Source organism: Rhipicephalus microplus, unplaced genomic scaffold (genome assembly GCF_043290135.1).
Source record: "Rhipicephalus microplus isolate Deutch F79 unplaced genomic scaffold, USDA_Rmic scaffold_20, whole genome shotgun sequence".
Classification (NCBI taxonomy): domain Eukaryota; kingdom Metazoa; phylum Arthropoda; class Arachnida; order Ixodida; family Ixodidae; genus Rhipicephalus; species Rhipicephalus microplus.
Genome location: NW_027464593.1, coordinates 4,979,399 through 5,004,129, shown reverse-complemented (window position 1 = coordinate 5,004,129; position 24,731 = coordinate 4,979,399).

Here is a 24,731-nt window from a genome sequence, read left to right as displayed (position 1 = left end):
GGCTCCCTTTCTCGCCTGCTTTGCCAGGGCCTCCTCAAGCCGCTGGATTAACCTTCGTTGCGTGGTTGAGTCTTGGGAGCGTATCCATGCTCCCACCTCTTCGGTATACGTGGCGTCCTGGCACTGCCCATTCCCATTGTTCACACCACTGTTACAGCCGCCCCACATGATGTGGCGGAGCGTGGCTAGTTCCCGTTCGCACACGCTACACTTTGCGTCCACAAACATGTCGGGGCATACGTGCCGGGCAAATGCTGGCGTTAGCACGCATTCTGTTTGCAGTTGTCTGAGCTTCACTGCTTCTGCTCGTGACAGTTCACGATGCGGGGGCGGAAAGGCTCTCCTGGCCTCTCTGTAGGCCGCCAGGATGTTTCCGTAGTCGGTGAGGGGATCGAGGTCTTCTTCTCGTTCTTCACCACTGGTTTCAGGGAGACGGGCTACCGTGGTCCCGCACGTGATGAGATCACGGGCCACAGCGTCCGCCTCCTCGTTGCGGTTCTCGATGTCGGGATCCATTTGTCCCATGTGGGCTGGGAACCATTTGAGGGCGATGGTTGGCCCTGTAGCGGCGCCGCGAGCAGCCCGCGAAGCCGCGAGGGACGTCACTAGCCGCTCCGTGCCCCGCCAGACCATGCCTCGGGCGAAATTCCTGATTGCCCGCTTTGAGTGCGCGTGCCCGGCCTACCTGTGGCCAGGGCTATCGCCGCCTCCTCTGTCTGGCCGGCTGTTCGGGCGCGCACGGTGCTTGCTGTTAGTAGTTTACCGGTAGTAGCGCTGACCACCACTGCTGCGAAGGCGTTGCGTCTTCCCGGATATCTTGCGGCGTCCACGTAGACTGCGCCCTCGTCTCTCTGATGTTGACGGGCCAGCGCCGCTGCTCTCGCCGCTCGCCTGCCCGCATCCCTTTCTGGGTCCATGTTCTTTGGCAGCGGGTAGACGATGATCTTCCTCGCTGCCTCGTAACTCAGGGGTACCTGTTCTTTTAGCTCCCAGTTCGGTCCTGCTCCCGGGCGCTCTCCAGGAGGTAGTAATCCCACCCGATCGAGTAATCCTCTGCCCGCGGCTGTGTTGCTCAGGTGGATCAGCTGCGAAGCTCTCTGGGCCTCGCTGATCTCCGAGCGCGTGTTGTGTGTTCCCAGAGACAGCAAGGCCGCTGTCTTTGTGCCTGGTAGGAGCCCAAAATCCCCGCGGCGTCCACCCCCACTCCACGGCGTCCACCACCGCCTGCAGACCCGCCTCGATGTCTCCGTCGCTTCCACCCGTGGCCCAGATGGTTGCGTCGTCGGTGTAGAGGCAGTGTCGGATCCCCGGGCCCAGCGCCTCCAGACGCCTGGCCACCTCGATCATGACAATGTTAAACAGGAACGGAAAGATGACCGAGCCCTGTGGGGTCCCGACACTGCCCAGCTCTCGTTCTTCGAGCTTCGTTCTTCCCACCTCCAGCCTGGCCGTGCGGCGAGAGGAAGGCTCTGATGTAGTTGTACGATCTTGCGCCCAGCCCCAGGCGGGACACCTGAGCCGGGACCGACGAGTGTCTAACGTTGTCGAAAGCACTCTGCAGGTCCAGGCCCAAGATCGCTCGGTTGTCATTCAGTCGGCGCTGGCGGCGTGGAAACCGAAACTACAATTAAAAAAAAGCTACTTTACTGTGTTTTTTCTGCTTATCTGAAAGTCACTACTTTTAACAGTGATGTCTGAGAAAACACCTTGAATATGCAAGAGAACTGGCAAATGTTCCGTATATGTTTTGTGTTTGAGCATTTCAGTGCACCCTGTTTCTTCACATAGCTAACACTGTATCGTAAACAATTTCATTTCTTTTTACTCTCACAGCGATGCTGTTATATCTGCTACGTAATTTTCCTTATTAACTTACACTTTATATTGTTATTGCTTCCAAGTAAATGTTAATCTTTTATTTATTTATTTATTATTAAATGTACCACTTGCCTCTGTAATGCTTTCTGGCTTTGAGGCTACTAATAAATAAATGAATAATGATGGAGCCTGTTCTCAACGGGTAAATAGAGGCAAGTGGAGTTCGCAGTCTTCGAGTGTAATGTACTGCTTTTTTTTTTTGTAACAGACAGGTGGGGAATTTATGTAGGTCACAGTGGCATATTCATGAAACACACGCGAAAGGCGCTAATTCTTCTCCCATGAGGGGACAATGCTCAGCGACTTATGATGTAAGTGCTACAACGCAACGAATATAAAAAGAGCGAAGATATGGGACTACATGTGCTTTTTCATTTGTTTCCATTTTCAAAGACTCCATTCTTGTAAGACGCAAGAAGGTGCGGGCGAGGGGTGGAATGGAGAGCGGTGCTTGAGTCTCGTTTGGTTGTGATACCCCTCTTTATCTACATACCAGCCCATCCTCCCTCCACCTTTCTTTCTCTTAAAAGAAGCACTGAAACAAAATTTTGAAAGCGAGATAACCTGTCAAATAGATTTGTGTATATACACACATCATCTACGACATGCAAACAAATATTTTCTCCCAGAACGTATTCAAAATGAATTTGGAATCGCGTGTCGCCGAAAGGCATACTAATTATACCTTCGTCATTCGGGGTAAACAAACACCCCCCCCCCCCCCCCACGTTACTAGTTTTGTGTTGGCTGGTCCCATTTCAACGAAAGAGGGGTAGACTTGCACGGGCTGGTGTTCGAGCTTCAGCGGCATTTTTTTGAACGGGTCACGCATATTTACAACGCCAGAGAGGAGATCACAGGAGCGCCCACAAAACCTTCGTTGAAAAGACTTGTCGACGTGTTGATTCACGTGCACGTGGTTTTGTGCGTCCACCTAGGCAGTTAGCTTTGCACGAAAACCCAGGATTCCTTTCCTCTATGCGAAAGCACCTCTGGGTCCCTCCTCACTCGGTGCTCTGTGGAACCATGACTTCTGAACAATTAACATCGCGCGCTCGAGCAAACGAGCTTTCCAGCCGTGCGTTGCCAAAAAAAAAAAGCGACATTTCTTGCGTAAGTGCCTTTTCCTCATAGAGCCCGAAAAATAGGGGCTATTTATGACGCGCACCAGTCTTATCTCTTATCACAGTGTGTTGGGGACGGGGGGGGGGGGGGGCGGATGGGCGTAAGGTACAGCTGGAAGAGGGGATGTTCATAAACTAAATGGCCCTCCCTAAGACAAAGTGGAAAAATGTGACACCACCGCGCCGCAACAACGCCACGTGTCGATCCCCTAAATCGTGGGTGCCGGAGAAGTTAAAAAGGCAGGAGTCGACGTTCCCACGAGCTTTCCACCACCATCGGGAGTTTCATCCGCTGGTCCAAAGACCTGCGAGAACTGGAAGCGCAAGGCGTTGTGAGCAGGATCGCGTGCGCCAACTAAACCAAGAACTTCCATAAAAAAGTTTGAATGAATGTCTGTGGTTGAAGCCCTTGCGGGAGCACAGCTCAGCGCGTTGGGGGGGGGGGGGAGATTTGAAGTAGGTAGAAGAAGGTTTGGAAGAATCTGACGGCCATGGCTGGTAGAGAGAAAGCCGATAGCGGCCGATGGAAGGGCGACCCGAGTCGTAAGGCTTGGAAGTGTGGGGTTGCAGGAGACATCAAGTGGTCCTACAGCTTGAAAAAATGTGGCAGCACAGGAATGACTTCGGTCAAACGAACAGTGGACCGAGCGCAGAGGCAGAACATTGTAAGCGGGTTGGCCACCATACCAGTGCCGACACTGCGGTGATCTTCTAAACGTAAAGAAACCTTCGCCGGCGGCTACCCTTTGAACCCTGGCACAGTCAACAGATAGTGGTAGACAACAACCACACCACTGGGGACACTGCCCTCCCTCTACTTCCAGGGCTTGCAATGAGTCGTGGCAAACGTCTCGGGCCTTCTCACCCCTAAGGAGAAAAGCCGAGCAGGCTTCAAAACATCGGGTTTCTTATTATAAATACTGGCACGAGTTTTCTGTTTTCTTTTATTTTTCTGTTATCCCAGCCAATTAGAGGCTTCTGCCGAATGCTCACCTTTGAAATAACAGATATCTGTGCTACACGCCTTAAACCAGGAGAGTAGAACTCGGTGCTGCGTTTTGTAGCCTGTCTTCATTCCTTGGGGCGTACAAAGAACGCAAAAGCTCAGATTTGAGTAACTTGAGTCTTGGAAAAGCCAGTTCCCTCAATTTTTTCGCAGAATAGACTGAGCGAACGCAATGGCAGGTGAGGAACCACAGAAATTGCTTCCACGTGTCAAACCTGACTGTGAATGGAAAGGAGTTTGACTAAGAAAAAAAATACAAAAAAAACGGCGCTGCTATGCTATGTCGATACGGAGTCCTTAATTTCTCAGGAGGTCACAAAAATCTTTGACAGCATTAGAGTTTGAAGGAATTTGTTTTTTCCAGTGACTAAACGTCGCGCACGGCAGGAGCGGTGTGTTAATTCCTGCCCCATTCCTCCTTGAATACACTCGGAAAGCTTTCAACGTATCACATGGCAGGAAATGATATAAAAGCTGACAGCATATGTTGTCACTACATTTTAAAAAAACTTGAAATTCGTCGAGATGTAAACTTTTTTAGCGCAAAACAACACATTGAAAGGGCATTCACCGGCGCCCGTCCCGTCTCTATCGTTCTTGTGAATATTTTGTTTTGCGCTCCGTAAATTTCCAATCGCCAGATTTATTAATACAAAAACAGAAGCGCGTCTGAGGACAAGCAGTTAAATGCAGGAGAGAGCGTAGGGGCGCTCGATGCTCGCTAATCGTGCTGCTCTGTCGCCTTAGAAGCCGCATTATTCATGAAGGAGGAATACATTGCTCATTCTCCTTTGGTTTGGGGACATAATTTTAGGTCAAACTCAATGTAAATCACGATGTTGCGTAATAAAATTACCGGAAGTTGCACATGAGCCAGAACATGCTGCACAACCCACTTTCATGCCCTCTTAAAGCCGTGTTCATTTATTCCGAACATTTGTGAATTGCACTAGATACACAATAATGAAGTTACGGATGATAATTCAGTTTTGCCTCTCGTTATTATCGTGATCTGATATGTGTTCTTCTCTGAAAAAAGATCATACGAGTTTCCTAGCATGCATGAGCATGAATTGCTCATTATACTTTGTCAGAGTCTGCGAACGGTGTACTCTATAAACGCATTACCTATTAGCGATAAAGTTGAAGCCAGTGCGATGCATAAAATCAGTATTACATCACCAAAAATTATGAGTTTCTTAGGAGATATTCCTAACGTCTTGTTGGAAATTCTAACCTCAAATTGTGAAGTGACGCCGACGCGAACGGCAATGGCTCCGTGACCAAATACACTGCAAACAAATTTACAAATAGTTGTGCACCTTGGAAATATTCAATATACATTAGCTTCTTAGTCATGTTAGCATTTTATAATGTTGAAATCTCATCTCAGTGTTGCATTTTATGTCGCCATTTCATTCCGTGCCTTTAAGTTGAGGTTATCGTATTTATTCGAAGATATGAGCAAGTGGCTTTTATCAAGGACCTTCACTGGAACGAGTTCCAAGGGTGTGGGGAATGAGACAGATTTACAATTCGGAAAATTAATTGTGTGACTTTACAAGCCGGCACACACAATTACAAGGCACGCCATAAAATGATACTATAAATATTTGTAACCATAGATCAGCAAAATAAAAAGACGCGCCCTCATTAAATAAGTTTTTTTTTCGCATAGTACTCACAATGACCCAGACTAACCAAAATTTTACTGAATAGAACTAGGAACTCGCTCGAACTCAGGCTCACCGTGGCAAAACTTAGCCAGGCTCACTCGGACTGAGGCTTAACCAAGTACAACTCAGCCGGACTCACTCAGACTCTGTCTCACGCCTCAATCTGAGCCTTTCAAATTCACTGATAGACTCATCAGTGAGTTTGCCGACTTATAATGGGAACACATCTCTCGTTCACGTCACGCGTTGATGAAGACCCTTTGTGTGCATTCACGATGGTGAAATATGGGAGAATTATAAAGGGTGGAAGGGTGGTTGCTATGCGCACATGACGATAATCGGGATGATATTTACCGATCTACGCAAGAAGAAATCAACGAAAAACATGAATCCAGCATAGGAACCAGAAAAGACGTGATCAACTTAAAACTGAATGTTAATAAAGAAAGCGCCTACAAAAATTAACCAAAAGCACATGCTTGAAAAGGCTATTTAAACCACAGTTGCACAGTTAACCGTGCATTTTTTTTTCAACAAATGGCTGGAGGCGTGGTATGAAGTAGCCGATATCCATGGGACACCAAAATATCAACACCAAGTTTATCTGTGAGGAAAGCTGGGTGATCAATCACACATGACACTTCGCTGTTTTCATTTTGAAGGCTTCACGAGTTTCGCGTTCAATCTTTTTTTTTCTTTGCCTATGACATTCAATGATTTGAAATATATTCCTTTGTCATGCGGCCGTGTCTACAGAGATCAGACAGGTCGATGCCTAGTGTGAACATCCTTAAGGCACAAAACTGATCTATTCGCTAATGTCTGCGTCCCCAATATATCAGTGTCATTGGCAAAGGAAGAAATAGATTGAACGTGAAGATTTTGAAACCTTAAAAAAAAAAGATCAATGCGCAACGCATGTATAAATGATCCTTCAGTTGTCTTTACAGCTAGATAAGGGATTCGCGTTGCTAGATAGCGGGTGCACGTGGCATTGATCACGGAAGTGTGCTGTTTGTACCATTTTGACACGCTTCTTGCCTTTGTAGCGTTATGTGTGCAGATGTGGAACGCCTCAGCCTTTTTTTCATGAATACGCTTCTGGTACACGGGTTTGTGGACTTTCCGCCGTAAACATTTTGCTTGATGCCCTATCAGGTTGAGCTCCTTAGTTTGTTCTTCCAAAAATATCATAAACCAACTCGCCGAGCAAGCTACGTATGTGGTGGCCTTTTTGAAACAAAGTTGAGTTGAACTAAGTCCGAGATAAAAACTGGTGAAGGAAACACAGATTACTTGATTTGATAGCGCGGCGTGGAACACAAACTTAATTCATGGTGATCACCATTTCGTTGAATATTGTTGATCTTGTTCAACCTGCCGATACAGAGGGGATCGTTTCTGCTTGATAGAGCATTTTGTATGACAATTTTCATTTTACCTTTCTTTGTTCATTAAAGGTCATGCATGTGGGCCAGTTTCATAACTGATTTTTTTTTTGTAAATATGCCCTAAACAGCTAGGCCTTCCTCAGATATAACAATATCTTCAATACACATCGCGCTTCTACCTTGCCCGTCCGCAGTTCTGGCCCCCACCCTTCGCATTTGAACTGACTTTGTTCTTCGACTCACTCGCACAGTCATAACTACGAGTATTCCAGTACCGACTTTCCACACCCTTCATCATTGTTCGAAGCACACCTCACATATTACATATTCTCGTCAGCTAGAATATGTCGACAGTCATCGCCAAACACCACCGATGGCGCTGTCATTGAACGAGATTCGCTGAAGTATAGTGAACTTAAAATTATCTTAAAAACCACGTTTAAATATAATCCAACATTATTAGGAGCACTTGACAAGTGGTTTTTTTTTATATAGTGCACTTATTTATCCTGAAATGGCAGGTGAACCAGTTTTGATGCATTTGCTAAGTGGACAGAATTATGGCCAGACTGGTGAAAGAAGGTGCAAAATAAACGTAGGAAAGCTGAAAAAAAAAACTATTTAAATGACGCGCCGACAAAACACGTTGGCGGCGGCGGCACGCCGACACCTCGGCACACACCTCTATACACTACAGCTGGTCATCGCACAACTTTCCTTAAAAAAACACGCAGAAGAAGCAGTACTTATGAATTGACTCCCTGCCGGCAGTGAACACCGCTTCCAAGGCTGCTGCTGTATCTGCTCGCCGGAACCGGAAACAGCGAAGGGTTTATCTGCTTGACTGCTTCTCTGCTAGGAGGTAGTGCGGGTACGAGCAACGTTTATAGATACTTTTTCAGTTCCGCAACTCCTCGCGCCGCGCCCAGGGAGAAGGCGGCCGGCCGCCGCACCCGCCACCGCAGCGCTGCAGTCGCGCCTTGCGCTAGGAGAGCGAGAGTCGTCTGCTAGCGCGAAGGGTGTCGCGTGAGCCTTTGCGTGCGCCCGAGTGAGAATTGTGCGAACAGTGTACTTGGTCTTTACTCTCGCTATTTAACAGAGGCCACGCGCTTTAATTCGTGCGCGTTGTATGACTCACGAACTTGAAAAAAAGCCTGTACGTACTTCGCAGGCATCCGTTTTGCGCAGTGACAAAGTGATCGCTTCACCCTGCGCCTTCCTGTGTCCATTGCATCAAGACCACATTAGTAGTTTACAATTCAGCGCGCTAAAAGAAATAGAAATCTTAAACTTATAGCACTCGGGGTTACGTAACATGAGGACTTGGCGACTAGTAAATTTTGTTGGATGAATGAAACACTGCTATTCGTCTTTTTTTTTTTTTTGCGGTGGGAAAACGCCTCACGAATAGATCGAAAACTGACGTACACATTTCATTACACGTACACGGCACAGATTTGTCGGCAGGTTTACTGCGAAGTTCGTTAAACTAGCTTTGCCTTCTTGCGCTCTCTCTGTGCCCGAACGGCACTGCTGTTCTCCAAGCATTTGGCTCGTGCGAAGAAGTGCATACGAGTTGTTAAATAAAAGTGAATTGTTTGAGCAGTAAGCTGATTAGCATGCTCGGAACAGCCAACAATATTTGTGCCTCTCTTCACTAGAGCATCCAGCACATCCCAAAATAAGTCACCAAAACATGTGCCTTTGCTAGCATGCTTTATAGTGCGTTCTACCGTGCTCACACACGCAAGCAGTTTTTCTGAAGGGTATGCAAGGCTGCCACAGACGTATTCGCGCTCGATGACCAGTATGGCCTCCTTCGACAGTGAATCACGCCTACCAAGGGCATCTTCTTTGCAGACCTCACAGCGTGTAGTTTTCTTCAACTTGAAAGCCACGTAGCCTGCCAGGTAATACAAGGCGGTCGCTTCTGGTGATGGTGCATTGTATTCATGATCGTCGGCATCACTTGAGAGGGCATGGAATGGTATGGACATCAGCTGCTGCCAAACTTTATCTTTCATTGCACTTTTCCGAACGAGGGCCTCACGACGTTTTTCTCCGAGGCTTTCAAAAGCGCTAAGCAAAACACGATCACTGCCGCTCTCACAGTTCCCTTTGACAGCCACTTTGACAGGGGTGTAGAGGGAAAGTAGCCTAAATAACTGGCTAAACTTGGTCACTGTAGGATGGTCTTCGTCCCCTCCAAATGACCTCACAAGGCCAAAAAATCTCTGCAAAAAAAGTATAGATGTAAGCACCTTAGGTTGCCTCGCGGCAACAGAACTCTTACCTCAAGTGGATCCTGGTTTAATTTGGCTGTTAGGATGTAGCTCACACCCTCGTTGTGTAAGAATTCTATAATGGATAACACTGACATCAACGTGACGCGCAAGGACTCGACAGTTTGATTTGATGCGATGAGTTTGACATTTTTTCTTGCTTCCGTCTGATTCAGCATGTCCAGAAATTCCTCCAGGAACTGAAACATTATGCGTGAATGCATGAAAAATAGTCTACGAAACTATAACAAAAGTGATACAAATGGTGCAAAAGAAAGTGGGAATAGTGTATCGAAATATAAGAATTGATCACAAGGTTTTTTTGCTGCTCACATAATGTCAATACACAAACCACTTACCTTAATTTTAGGGGAACCTTTTCTTATGCCAGCCTGGGGGATCTTCGCATTCAGAATGTCAAAAAGATCATTTAACAGGGATGTAACTTTTTCAGTTCCTGCAGTGTCATCAAAGCCGGGTACATTTCAAAGCCGGGTCATCAAAGCCGGGTACCGGCCACAGACGTCCTGTGGCCGGTAGTGCTAGGTTGTCACAATTCACAGATGATCGAAGTCTTCGAGGATAACCACGTGCGCGCACGGTCACAACAACGAGAAAAAAAAAGCGCGATGACAGCCGCGCACGCGGCCAAGCAACTGCGGGGAGGAGCAACACCGGCAACACGTGCGCCCGCGACAGCGCAACTCGCGACTGTGGCGCCATCTCACTGCCCGGGTAAAACCGGCGGCCGCCTGCGGCGGCGGAGTTACGGAACTGAAAAAGTATCTATAAACGTTGGGTACGAGAGCCTAGAGGTGTGCGCCGAGGCAATTTCCACCGGCGGTGGCGTGGGGGTCGTCCCGAGTTGGCGGCGGCGGCGTTAAAGTGAGCTTTAGCGGCGTTGTCGGCGCACGCCGGTTATTTCATCGGCGGCGGCGGCGCGGAAGCCAAAACAAAAAATTCAAAAGGCTCTTCTGCCCCGTACAGGTTACTGAATTAGTTGAAATTCAGGTATTTTCATCCAAATAGCATAACTGACACTACACAGATGTGTCGACATCACGATGAATGCAAAGCGGTTTGTAAAATATTTTTTATATCGCTTTCATAATAAAATACGCGTATTTCAATCTATGCCCATGTTCTACCACGAATGTGCAGCACTTTGCTTGTTTTTTGAAATTAAAATGCAGCAGTTTTTTTCTGTTGTTGGCTACGTCATACTTCATGAAACCTTTTTTCATTGAGCAAGCACCGACGCACGTCACACAGTTCGCTTTTTTTCGAATCGGATCTCACTTTTACATTGTACGCTGCACGAAAAAAGAAGCACATCTGCTACGAGTTTTCTTATTGCGATTGCAGGAAACCACTTCTTTTTTTTTAGTATCTGTCATGCTTTGAATGTTACTTTCCTTCAAACGAATCAAAATACCTATTTTTCACAATGTGAGAATGTTTTATGAAGCGGTATAAGATGCGGAAGAAAACAAATCTGCGCATTTAGTCAACTAGTCCTCACCGCAGTCTTCAATGAATGAAGTGTAGACATGGGTGTGGGCGAGGCGGGTGATGCGAAAGGGGCACGTGACCCCTTCAAGCCGCACCAGCACTTTCTACCCACTCTAGTGACACCAACACGACCCCCTCCCTCAGCCGTGATGCAAGTTGAAAGAAGGGTTTGCATCTCCCGAAGACAAAAACCTCCCGATGGTCATATGTGCAGATGAGAGCAAATGCAATATTTGCTCAGATACACAGTCCATACTGGTCATGGCCTGGACGCCCGTTGACCACGCCTGCAGAGAACGTTGACTCCCCGACCCCTTTGTGCATGGACAGGGAGGGGGACACCCCTTGCTAGTGGGGCCCATTAAAATTTCTCTTAAAAACGTCACAAATAGGAATGCTTGATGAGTATGTATAAAACATTGAACTTTTTAATTCTTTTTTATAGCGTGTACACGTGCTCAATACCCACCAGGTGTGTGAGACAATTGAAATCACAAATGCCACTCTCGACTGGTTCCGAAAAAGACTCAATAGAAGAATGCAATTACGAGTGCTGGGAACTTACGTTCGTTTGTCAAATTGATTTCTAGGCATGATTTTAATTCTTATATAAACAAAAATAAAACCTGCAGCATATTAAAACAAGATGGCTGCTTTTGCAAAATGTGTGTCCCCCTTCGTGATTTTTCTACTTAAGCGTCTGCAAGGCACTTCTGGTGTCACAAACTTGCAAGTGCCCCCCCTCCCCACGACATCTCCCAAGTCCCCCCCCCCCTCCCCAATAAAAAGGCAACAATGTAGGCCTCCGTAGACTTCCGTGATTGCCTACTGGCGCGCGGCGGGCCATTTCGGTGGCTATAGACCAACAGTACCAATTTAGACATGCTTTATTGAGGGTGCTGAAGGATCAAGAAAAGGCCGATATTTGTAAATTTCTTGAGAGTTCAGTGATAGCTTCTTTGTGAATACCGTAGATTATTGAACCTCACTTTGTGTTTAATGCTCGAATGAAAAAAAATGGTTTCACCCTGGGTCACTGCAGAGTCAGAAGCCATCACATGTGCAGGCATCGTTAAGCTTCTATATGACATTGCTAAGGTTCAGTACTTTTGTACAAATAATTCTCGTTAATTGAACATTTTGAGTATGATCCTTGCTTGGGTTAGTATGTGTGAAACATAAATTTGAGATTTAAAAGTATCATTGTGGGTTTCTGCAGCAAAGACACGTTGGTTAAAACTGATGATTCCGGAGCTACGGCAGAGGTAACATTCGTTATGTTTTTTTCGGTTACGGTAACGGTAATGCGTTACCTTTTTTATGTATAGATATAACATGGAGCCGTGAAATGTTCCCTTTTTTATTAGGGTAACGAGTAACGTATTTATTTACTTTTTACTGTAACGGATAAAACACTAAATATATAGACTTACAGGAGTGATGTCGGCCCCCACCGTCAGTTGTGGTTGCGGTCTATAGGCAGGCTGTAAACATTACATGGATATATTCCTTTCATCCAGCACCTGATAGGGAAGGGTTGCTCGACCATTGATGATCTCAACCTTTGAGGAATACACAACAGCTTCTTAATGATATGCATATCAACCCACCGAAGCGTGCACTTCGTTTCGTTAAAGTTTACAGTCAACGTGAGTGCTGTCGTCACGCCGTATGTTTTAGGTAGAAATTTAGCCTACTCAAAATACCAAAAGACGTCGATCCACCTTGCAATGCGTGGCCACCCGCTGACGGTTCTGTATGAAAATGGCATCCACAGTGAAACATGTTGCATCTGCTGAAATTTTATCGCAACATTATTATACTGCCACGTTCGCTTGTATATTTATGTCACTGTCTTGCGCAAAGGCACTGCCGTAGTGGTTCAGTAGCTAAGGTACTCGGCTGCTGACCCGCAGGTCACGGGATCAAGTCCCACCTGCGGCTGCTTTATTTTCGATAGAGGCGAAAATGCTGTAAGTCTATGTGCTGCGATTTGGGTGCATGTTAAAGAACCCCAGGTTGCCGAAATTTCTGGAGTCCTTCACTATACGACATCTTTCATAATCATGTGGTGGTTTTGAAACGTTATTAATCAATTGCCTTGCGCAAGGGACGCTTGGCTGTTTGCGAAAACTCTAGATTATTTTAGAATCTTCTGATAAGCTTGAGACACCTACGATATGGATGCTACGTGTATAAATGGCGACGTACCTTCGCGCAGATCATATTACCAACGACCAATGCTCTGATTACCGCTATCTGTGTAAAGCACGAATTTCTAGTACTTTGCACTTTCCTATACACATGTTCACTCAATAAAAAGTGTCGTCTTGAGCAACCCACGTACCATCTTCTTTGACGTCACAACCACGTGGCAATACCATAAGTGAAATGAGAACGCTGAAATGTTCGATACAAAACAGTGAGATGGGGCGTAAGTGCACGCCCAAGTTTGATTTGAGATGCGTATACCACAAGCTATTTTCTTCTATGTGATGCGGATTTGTTAGATTACTGTGAGGTTGAATGTCAAGAAAGGAAGAACACGAACTTGGAAAGAGACAGTGAAGACGAAAAGTGATAGGTATCGACGTAAAGTTTGATCGGTCATTCCACGCCAAACGTCCAAGGCGTTTTGGCGACTACCTCAGGTGTATTCGAAAAATGTCGGGCTGATTTATTCCACCGAAAGCAGTCTATTGCGAAAATGTTTTGCAGAGAAAAATGTTTTTGGTCACCTATATGTGACCAAAATACCGACTATAGGCTGGGCCCTATATAGAGTCCTATAGATAAAAGCAGATTTACTGAGTGAGTCTATGTAGGCTCCATTTATTTTGCCGACCTAAGGTTCCAAATATTTAAAACCTCCTACTATGGCGCGCCTTGTTGTCGTATTGACGTTCCGGCTTGTAAAGCCGAAAACTTTATTTTTCAAGTGATAAAACTGTTCATATCTCCCCCCTCCCCAGAACTCATTCTAGGGTTGGTCCTTTGATAAACACCAGTCATATATCTTTAAAAAACCCTTGGATGTCAACTATTCATAACTCTCATTTAAGGATGTGTAAATGAAATGACCGTAACTAAATGACCGATGAGGTGAAATAATAATTGGGTCAATTGGGTCATTTCATACCTAACTGGCCGCAAACAGTATGTTGAAATTGACAGTGCCTGTTCTTGTTTTCTTGATGTTTTCTCTGGCGTCCCACAGGGTTCGGTCTTGGCGCCGGTTCTATTTAACATTTATATTAATGATCTTGGCAAAATTGTAAAGCCCCCTCTACGCCTTAAGCTGTTTGCAGACGATTGCATCATATTTAGCCACATAGTGTCTGCCGCTGACCAGCACGTTCTTAACCATGCTTTGCATGCAATAACGGAATGGTGCAATAAATGGGATATGCTTATAAATCTCGACAAGACAGTTCACATGTGCATCTCCAATAAGAATAAATCTCACTTCATGTATAGTCTTGGCAATTATCAGATTAAACAAGTGGAAGAACATAAGTACCTGGGGTTAACCGTGACCTCCAGACTTAACTGGTCAACACATATAAATAACATATGTTCCTCCGCGAGAAAGAAGTTAGGATTTCTGAAGCATAAATTAGGTGATGCCCCCTCGTCGCTTAGACTCATTGCATACAAATCCATTGTAAGACCCACCCTGGAATACGGAAGCATTGTATGGGACCCCCATACTATCACTAATAAAGAAAAGCTTGAAAAAATTCAGAGATTGGCAGCTCGCTTTATTTATAAACGTTTTAGACGTCGCGACTCCCCTTCAGCTATGTTGGAGCTCGCACACCTACAGCCATTGGCCAACCGACGTAAAAGTGCCCGTCTGAACTTTCTACACCAGCTATATTTTAATAAATTGGGAATCCAGTCACAAGATTACATAGCTAATAACCCTAGTCGAGCGTCTCGTCACAAACATAGCCGAAGTATTACACCGTTCTTTGCCCGTACAGACCAATACAAATATTCATTTTTTCCCAGAACTGTTTCCGATTGGAATGTTTTGCCAGAGTGTTCACCCTTGCTGTCATCCAATGTATAATGATTGTATACTTACCTGTTAATTATGTACCCTCACATTCATGTGTCGATCTTGCATCCGTACGCATGTCTTCTGGATGTGTACATCCCTCTCCTGCTTGGACCTCTCAAGGTTCGCAGTATTGTATAAATAAATAAATAAATAAATAAATAAATAAATAAATAAATAAATAAATAAATAAATAAATAACATTAAAAAGCGTAGTAAACGTGACTAAAAAGCTAATTCTACGCTAAAACAATGTAACCTGAACTAATGATGTAACCACACCTCTAAAACCTCATGCAATGTATATTGCATACCTGCAAGGTGCAGTTATTCGAGCGCATTTTGCAGTGAAATTTGGCCATGGAGTTAATCCTGTTCATGGTGGTGCTATTTTTAAATTTAACGTTTGAATATCTAACGAAGCATTGGGAAATTCTTTCCACGAAACCGGTATTTTCACGTTCTTCCAAACCTTCTCCGCCTACCTACTTCTAAACTCTTTTCTCCACCCACCCCCTCCCTCCAAGCCACTGAGCCGTGCTCTCGCAAGGAAAGATGGTGTCTTTTTCCTTTTCTTTAACGACAGATTCATCCATTCAGGGGAAGCTTACATGCAGTAACTGGTTTGGAAGGCAGGTAATTAAGGTTCGCGGAAACTCACCTCACCCTGAGCTACCGAGCCCAAAACGAAGCTTAGCCTAGAGTCATGAGAAGGCAAGGAGATTCCACAGCAAGATTCCACAGTATTGCGAAAGCCAGTGGGGCAATCCTTTCCTTTACCACCATCCCCACTTCTATTCGTACATTGAAGTAATGAGAAAACTCCAACCAAAACTTATTTAAAAAAACGACGTTTTGAAGCCAATGTCTCACCCCTGAGGAAGAAGCCGGACCAGCTTCGACACATCGGGTTTTCTTTTTCCTTAAATATATTTTGGTTGGAGTTCTCATTCCTTCAGTTTCTATCCAAAACATACAGACTTATGTCGAATGTTCACTTTTCATTCCAGTCGGACATTATATCCTCGCTGCTCCGACAAACTCCCTCACACCGAAACATTTAGAGAAGGAATGACAGGTGCGCAACCGTAAACAGCCCCTCTTCCTTCTTGGACGCTTATAGCTCTGGTGTGCGTGTGTGTGCGGGGGGGGGGGGTAGAGATAGGAGTACTGAAAAAAACTTTGGCATCTTTTTTTTATTGTTGCAGCAGGTAGCTAACAACCTAGCCATTATTTTATTTTTGAGGAAGCAGCATACAATACAACACAATCATGCCCACCTATAAAGACGCAAACACAGGCGCTGTATTGCAACTGATGAGTTATTGTCGAAAGACTCAGCTTATGTAGTATAACACGTACATGTACACTAACCAATGGTCCTTCCAATGAAGACAAGTTTTTCTTGCAGTGTTTTGCGGGAAGACTTGATGAATAATGAACCATGAATGCGCCTTACCTGATTCGAAACTCGGGACAGGTAACAGACTTTTTAAAGAACACGACCCTGTCGAGTCATGGTTCTCAGATTTTCTGCTGACAAAAATTTTATATTACAGCATTCCGCACAATGACCAAATTACAAGCGTGGGCGAATGTATATACCAGCATAGTATCACTATGTTTCAAAATAGCCCATGTATAAAGCAGCCAGTTCATATGGTAGTTATTGTATGTAGTGCTATCAGCACGCAATTGCCTGTCATGGAAATTGCATGTAATGTTAAGTTTCTTTTGAATATTAATATTTAGAGGCACGGGAAATGACTTGTTTTCGTATGTTGAGATATTATATATATATATATATATATATATATATATATATATATATATATATATATATATATATATATATATATATATATATATATATATATATATATATATATATATATATATATATATATATATATTGTGAGCATTGTTTATGCGTCCCATCTTTTCATTTGTACATACTCCTCATCACTAGTCAAGCTTAGGTTGTGGGGCACATACTCGAGACAACAAAGGAGAGTCTTGAGGGTACTGGACGCCATCTTACAAGTGGTGGAGAGTGCTGCCCGATTCCTGCGTCCTCTCGCGCTCTTGGACAACCCCAGCGTTTTCTAGAACACATCCCTGGAGCTCCGTTCAGGCCGCCGCTTAACGACCTGGGTTCGGTAATGTCGCAAGCCGACCAGCCCAGCGCAGCAGCTGCACCACCGCTCCCACTGCCAAGAAACCCTTCTCACCTGGTCACCAGCCCTCAAAAGGATCCTCCGCTGTTCGCAGGGCTTCCGGGTGAGGACGTGGAAGACTGGTTCGAGGATTATGACCACGTGAGGGCCATCAACAACTGGGATGAGCCTGCGAAACTCACCCACGTTGCTTTCTACTTGAGCGGCGTCGCGAAAACGTGGTTTTTGAACCACGCTACAGATTTTTTGACATGGCCCGCCTTTACGCGCCAGCTCCGCCAGATTTTCGCCAACCCGTCGGTGCGCTCGGGTATCGCCAAGAAAAGGCTTGGTGCACGTGTTCAACATCCCGGCGAGTCTTACACTTCTTACATTGAAGATGTTCTCACCCGTTGCCGCCGCATCGACAACCATATGGCGGAAAACGACCGTGTGCGCCACCTGCTAAAAGGCATTGCGACTGTCGCTTTTAACGCGCTTGTGGTGCAGAATCCCCAGACCGTAGCCGATGTTGTAGCTACCTGTCAGCGCCTCGAGGAGCTTCAAACCACTCGGGTGCAACCTGATATGCCTGATCTTAGCTCGAGTCATGACACAACAGAACTGCGTGCATTGATCCGCTCTATGATCCACGAGGAACTTCATGCACAGGCTTCACCTCGCCACGTTGATATTCGAACGACGCCACCTGCTACTAGTTTACGCGACGTCGTGCGGGAGGAACTGGCCTTGATCACAGGCACACCAGTTTCGAGCTGACATCCCGTGCCCATGCCAAGTTATACTCACGTTGCTGCTACGACGCCTGCACCCCACTAAAGCCTGGCCTCGATGACTGTCACACCTGTTCCGAGTTCATATCCTGTGGCCATGCCAACTTATGCTCAGGTTGCTGCTAGGAAACCTGCACCCCAGCACAGCCCAATGCAGCTACCAGCGCCTGATGTGCATGGTTCGCTCAACTCGCTCGCACCGCGACCATCTTCCCAGCCTTACAACACCTGGCGCACTACACGACCGACTTGCTTTTATTTCGGCATCCGTGGTCATATTTCAAGGTTTTGCCGACGCCGTCAACAAGACGAAAGACGAAACTACGGTGACTATGAACGGGACGACTTCTACCCAACTCGACCACCCTATCACTGACTGTATCAGAACAGCACACGTCGGTCGCCGTCTCCGCAGAACTTTGGCTCAGTTGGCAGTTCCCGTTTCTCACGTCGTCGCTCACCTTCACCGATGCGGCGTTCCTTTTCTCCTCTCCGACCTTCTACTTCAATTCCTGACCGCCAACTGGAAAACTAAACAGTGCAGCTTCGGGAGGGAAAGCTGCATCTTTCGAACTCCGTCAAACTCCTCCGGACCGCCCATCGAATGTTTTATTAGTGTACGTTGAAGGTATACAGACAGAGGCACTGGTAGACACAGGCGCATCACTTTCCGTAATTTGTGCAGACTTTTGTGCCCGCTTGAAAAAAGTTAGGACGCCATACGATGGCCCTCCCCTTCGTTGCACAGATGGAGTCCCTATTCAGCCTTCAAGTGTTTGCACAGTCCGCGTTTTCATAGATGGCATCCACATTCATAGATGGCACCCACATTCAGTTTCTTGTACTTTCTTGGTGCACTCACACAGTAATTTTAGGGTGGGACTTTCTTTCTTCGGCATCAGCTTTCATATCGTGTCGTCAGCGAGTAATTGAAATGTCAGCTACTGAAAGTTCATACGATGTCGATACATACAGCTTCCGTTTCGTTGCTGCCGCTGATTGTTTCATTTCGCGAGGAGATGAACACATTCTCACGATCACTTCGGATACTATAGTTAACGGTGACGTGTTCATAGCCCCATCAGTTCGATACAAACCTGCGGGGCTTACCATAGCACCCGGCCTTGTGCGGTTCAACGACAGTAAAGCATTGGTCACCGCCTTGAACCCAACTTCATCGCCAGCGATGCTGCCCCAAGGCACTGCTGTGAGCTGCTTCGCTGACAGCGAGCCTTTCTCGCTGGTTCCCCTTCACGCAGAATCAATGCCTTTGTCTGCTACAACTGATATGAAGGCTACCACTGTTGCATTAAATGACACCATAAGTCCTCACCTCACTGCCGAGCAAAAGAGAGACCTCTTTGACCTTCTCCAAAAGCACAGCCTTTTGTTTGACGTACATTCCAAAGTTCTGGGCCGCACCTCCATTGCAGAGCACAGCATCGAAACCGAAGGCAGCTCCATTGTACGCCGCCGCCCATACCGTCTGTCTTCGGCGGAACGGCAAATAATTGAGGAAAACGTCACCGACATGCTCAAACGGGATATTATTCAACCTTCGTCCAGCTCTTGGTCGTCTCCTGTGGTGTTGGTCCGGAAAAAGGATGGCTCTGTCCGCTTTTGTGTTGATTACAGAGCGCTCAATAAGATCACGAAAAAAGACGTATATCCGTTGCCACGCATAGATGATGCCCTGGACTCCCTACAAGGCGCAGAATATTTCTCCAGCCTCGACCTCCGATCCGCGTATTGGCAAATACCTATGCGCGAAGCAGACAAGGAGAAAACAGCGTTTGCGACGCCTGACGGGCTTTACGAATTTAACGTCATGCCTTTTGGCTTATGCAACGCTCCAGCAACATTTGAGCGCATGATAGATACCGTCTTACGTGGTCTCAAATGGAAAACCTGTTTATGTTACTTAGACGACCTCGTAATTTATTCTTCTACTTTTCCTCAGCACCTTAAGCGTTTGGACGAAGTTCTAACGTGCATTTCGAACGCTGGTCTACAGCTCAATACAAAGAAGTGCCACTTCGCCAGCACAAGCATCAAAGTATCGGGTCACCTTGTCAGCAAAGATGGCGTTCGACCCGACCCCGACAAGGTTGCTGCCGTAATTAGTTTTCCACGTTCGGGCAATCAAAAACAATTGCGAAGTTTTGTGGGCCTGGCGTCTTACTTCCGCCGATTCATCCGTCACTTTGCTGCCATTGCGGGGCCGTTACACAAGCTTCTGACGTCAGGAACGGCTTTCACGTGGACTGAAGAATGCGAGTGTGCTTTCCAAGGTCTTAAGCGTGCTCTGACATCAGACCCCATCCTCCGTCACTTCGATGAGAGTGCACCCATTTTCCTGCACACAGATGCCAGTGGCCACGGAATCGGTGCTGTCCTCCTCCAGCGAGATGAAACATCACGTGAGCGAGTAGTTGCGTATGCCAGCCGCGCACTAACATCTGCGGAGCAGAACTACTCGATAACAGAGCAGGAGTGTCTCGCTGTCGTTTGGGCCATCCAGAAATTTCGCCCTTATCTGAATGGACGCCACTTCACTGTGATCACCGACCACCATGCCCTATGCTGGTTGTCCTCTGTCACAGAACGAGCGCCCAAAAAGGGCGCGCCGCCAAATTCTCGCGACGAAACGCCGGAGTGACGCCGCGAGGTCAAGGATAAAAGAACAAAAAAAAGAGAAAACAAACATCCAAGGCTCCCCGGGCGCGCGACTCTCTCCCCTCGGAAGCGTGGCTTCGCCGACGAACCTCCTCACCCCACATCGGCGGCCGAGCAAGCACTCGAAATTTCTAGAAGGAAAGGGGCGTGTTATGCCGGGTTGAGTCATCTGTCGGGGACGGCCCTCGTACAGTCTCGCGCCTTCCCCCAGCCTCCGCTGCGCATCGCGCCGACGAAATGACGAGAACTTTCTGGAATGTCGCGCGGAAGGTATTTAACCGAGCAGCGGAGATTGGAGATCAGGAGAAGACGGAAGCTAGCGCCAGAACGCGTAGGGATTCCGCCGTGTAGTCGGCGAAGGTTTTGTCCGCAGAGACAAAGCAGGAGAAGATGATTTCCACCTGAGGGGTGACGGCTCGAGCTACAGGCAAGAGTGTGTGTTTACCGCTAACGAGCGAAGACGCGGGGCAACAGCTGCGTGTGTGAAGCCGACGTGTTTCCGGCGAAGAAGTTGAAGCTTGGCGAGTGGCCAATTGAAGACGCGAGGTTTCCTGGAAGAGAAACTTCGGCGAGGTTTCCTGGAAGAGAAACTTCGGGGGCAGCGGAACGACAACGCTGGACTTAGAGTGAGTGATTCTCGGAAGAGTATCATCCAGACTTTTGTTCCAAGAACTTTGGACTGAATAGGTTTTTTATCTCTTTAGTCTTTAAGTGTCTTGGTTGTTCAATGCATGCGACTGCATTGTAGTGCATATTGTTGTCTGCGTCCGTTGTTTCGAGTGTGGCTGATCGTACTGTGTAGTACGTTGTTTGATTGGTGACCTATTGTATGAAACTATTGTGGAGTGTGCATACTTGTGTACTGTTTTTTGATCTGCCATTATTGAGAATATAATTTTGTTTGTTTATCAACTCTCGGCTCTGGCTTGTTCTTTGGGCCACAGTCGGCGTCCGCTGGCGCGCCAAAAAGGACCACTTCTAAATATTCCCCGCTTTCGTGGTGCGGTTCGGGGGGCCGATACTTCGGCCCTTGGAATTAGCCCGGCGATCGCCTCCCGTATTAACGGGACCAGTGACATCCTCACTGAAGAATTTGTCTGGGCGCCTCGGTCGCTGGATACTGCTTTTGAGAGTACACTTTTGACGTTGTGTACAGGTCTGGCAAACAGCATCAGGATGCTGACGCTCTCTCTCGGTGCCCTCTGCCACTTTCATCTCCAACCACGAATCCTCAATGGCCCTCAGGTGATCAAGCGGCTTCCTCTTCACCCACATTATCACCCCTGGCAGTTGCTGGGTCACTATCTTTAAACAGCAGCGCCTAGTTTGCCGCGTGCCAACGTGACGACCCCTATTGTAACCACATCATCGGATACTTGAATGGCTCGTCTTCTCCACCTAATGCCAGACTACGTCGTCAGCTACGGCAGTTCAAGCTAGAGAACAACGTACTGCAGCGCTATACTTACAATGCGGATGGACATCGGTAAGTGCCAGTACTTCCCCGTTCGCTGCGAAAACAAGTTCTCGAAGCATTGCACGACGACCCATCAGCTGGGCACTTAGTATTCCAAAAGACCTACAACCGCGTTAGGAGCCGTTTCTTCTGGCCTGGTCTTTCTACCTTTGTGGCTAATTATGTCGCTTCTTGCACACCGAATTTGTCAACGCCGGAAACGACCAACTTCAGCGCCTGCTGGCCTATTACAACCCATTTCATGTCCCGATACACCTTTTGTCGTTGTCGGAATAGACCTCGTCGGGCCACTTCCCGTAACGCCAGCGGGCCACCGCTGGATCGTCACAGCTGTCGACCACCTCACACGATACACGGAGACTGCTCCTATACGCACTAGATCTGCATCAGACGTTGCCGCCTTCTTTTTAGAAGCCATTGTGTTGCGTCATGGTGCACCTCGCGCGTTGTTGAGTGACCGAGGCAAGGCCTTCCTGTCCACAATTCTCGATGAAATCCTAAAAACTTGTGGCACAGTTCATAAGACCACATCCGCTTACCACCCGCAGACAAATGGCCTGACAGAGCGATACCACCGGACTCTAATCGACATGATATCCATGTACATCGGACCGAACCACGATAACTGGGACAAAATCTTGCCGTTCGTAACATTTGCACACAACACCGCTGTTCAATGAACCACCGGGTATTCACCTTTTTTCCTCGTCTATGGTCGTGCGCCGACATTCACCATTGACGCCTCTTTCTTGAATGTAACAAAAAAAAAAAACGTCCACGACTACGCCAGAACATTTCGTTTCCAGGCTCGCTGAGGCACGGCAACGTGCTCAACTCAACACGGAGGCCAGTCAACAAGACCGCAAGCAACGCTATGACAGCTTCCGTCGTGAGGTCACTTTCCGTCCTGGAGATGAAGTATTACTTTGGACGCCTGTTCGCACTCCAGGATTGTGTGAAAAGTTTCAGTCACGCTTTCTCGGACCTTACGTTCTTTCTGAACGGACATCTCCTGTCAATTACCTTGTCACTCCCGTTGAGGGTTCCTCGGACCGTCGTTACCGTGCCTCCAAGATAGTCCACGTTTCACGCCTTAAACCCTTTGTTCGCCGTACATTTCCTGCCTAAGTCTCGGCCGGGACGGCCGCTCAAGTGCGCGGAGAAAATAAGTGTGAGCATTGTTTATGCGTCCCATCTTTTCATCTGTTCATACTCATCATCACTAGTCAAGCTTAGGTTGTGGGGCACATACTCGAGACAATGAAGGAGAGTCTTAAGGTTACTGGACGCCATCTAACAATATATATATATATATAACTATATATATATATATGTATATATATATATATATATATATATATATATATATATATATATATATATATATATATATATATATATATATATATATATATATATATATATATATATATATATATATATGTTGCTTGGTAATTGCAATTCTGTCACAAGTGTTTTTAATGGTGCTCCTTCGAGGTTTATTGTATGAGCCAGACCAAGTAGAATATCACTCATTTTCAGTCCAAGTGGGTCGGTTTTAGAAACATTTGGCGAGTCTATGAGTCCGAGCGAGTCCTTTTCATGGAAATTTTGGTGAGTCTGAGTCTCCCAGGGCTATATTTTTGTTTTATTTTGATGAGTTTAAGTCCGAGTGAGTCCGCTGGAGGAACGTTTTGATGAGCCTGAGTATGAGTGGGTATATTTGAGGAAAGTATTTGTGGATCCAGCTGACAAAAACAACGATGAGTCCGAGTCTGAGTGAGTTTAATTAGAGAGAAATTTCGTTAGTCTCAGTCCGAGTGAGTCCAAAGCAAAATATTTTTATATATGGTTATTGAGTTAGTCTGAGAGAGTTCCATTTATTTTGCCAACCTGTGCCGTACGTGGGATATTTCCGTATTTCACAGAGTGTAGTCTGAGTGTTTGCGAAATTTACTATAACCTTGCTCCTTTGAATGACTGGTTCTCACGTTAATCCAGCTCACCTTGAGCAAATCAACGATTCCCCTCCCAATCTCAATGAAGCAGCACACGAAGCGGCGCGAGAAGTCTCCAACCGCGCCTCCCCGGGGATGCGTTCTACCGGTGAAGGGGATAACCGGGAAAATTTTACAACACATAACGAGCTCACTAAACATTTCTACCTATCTATAAGGATTTTCCCTCCACCTCACAAAAATCTAACCCGGCCCCAAGCACTTACATTAAGGCTTTTGCAAACGCGGATGTACCCTACTTTGAAAATGTTACACATCATGTACCCTGACCTATACCCAAGTAATCTTTGTCCACATTGTGGGGAAATAGCTTCATTAGAACACATGCTCTGGCAGTGCACCGAATTCGCCCATTTATCGAACATCACCTCTGCCAGATGGGAGGCGGCAATCCGCAGCTCGTCCTTGGCAGATCAGCTCTGGGCTGTCCACCAAGCCCGCGAGGCGGCTGAGGAGCTTGGCATCTCAGTCCCCACGTGGGAGCTGCCCGCAACACAGTGATCTGTGTTTTGGAGGACCAAATAAAAGTTTATCCAATCCAATCCAATTCTCACGTTAAGCAAAATCGTTTGCGCAAGGTGTTAAAAGCTGAACAATATTGCTGCTATATTTATGTCATACATGCATCCAGAAATCTTGCCGAAATGTTCTATTTGCATTTCTTCCAGGTAGCGGCGC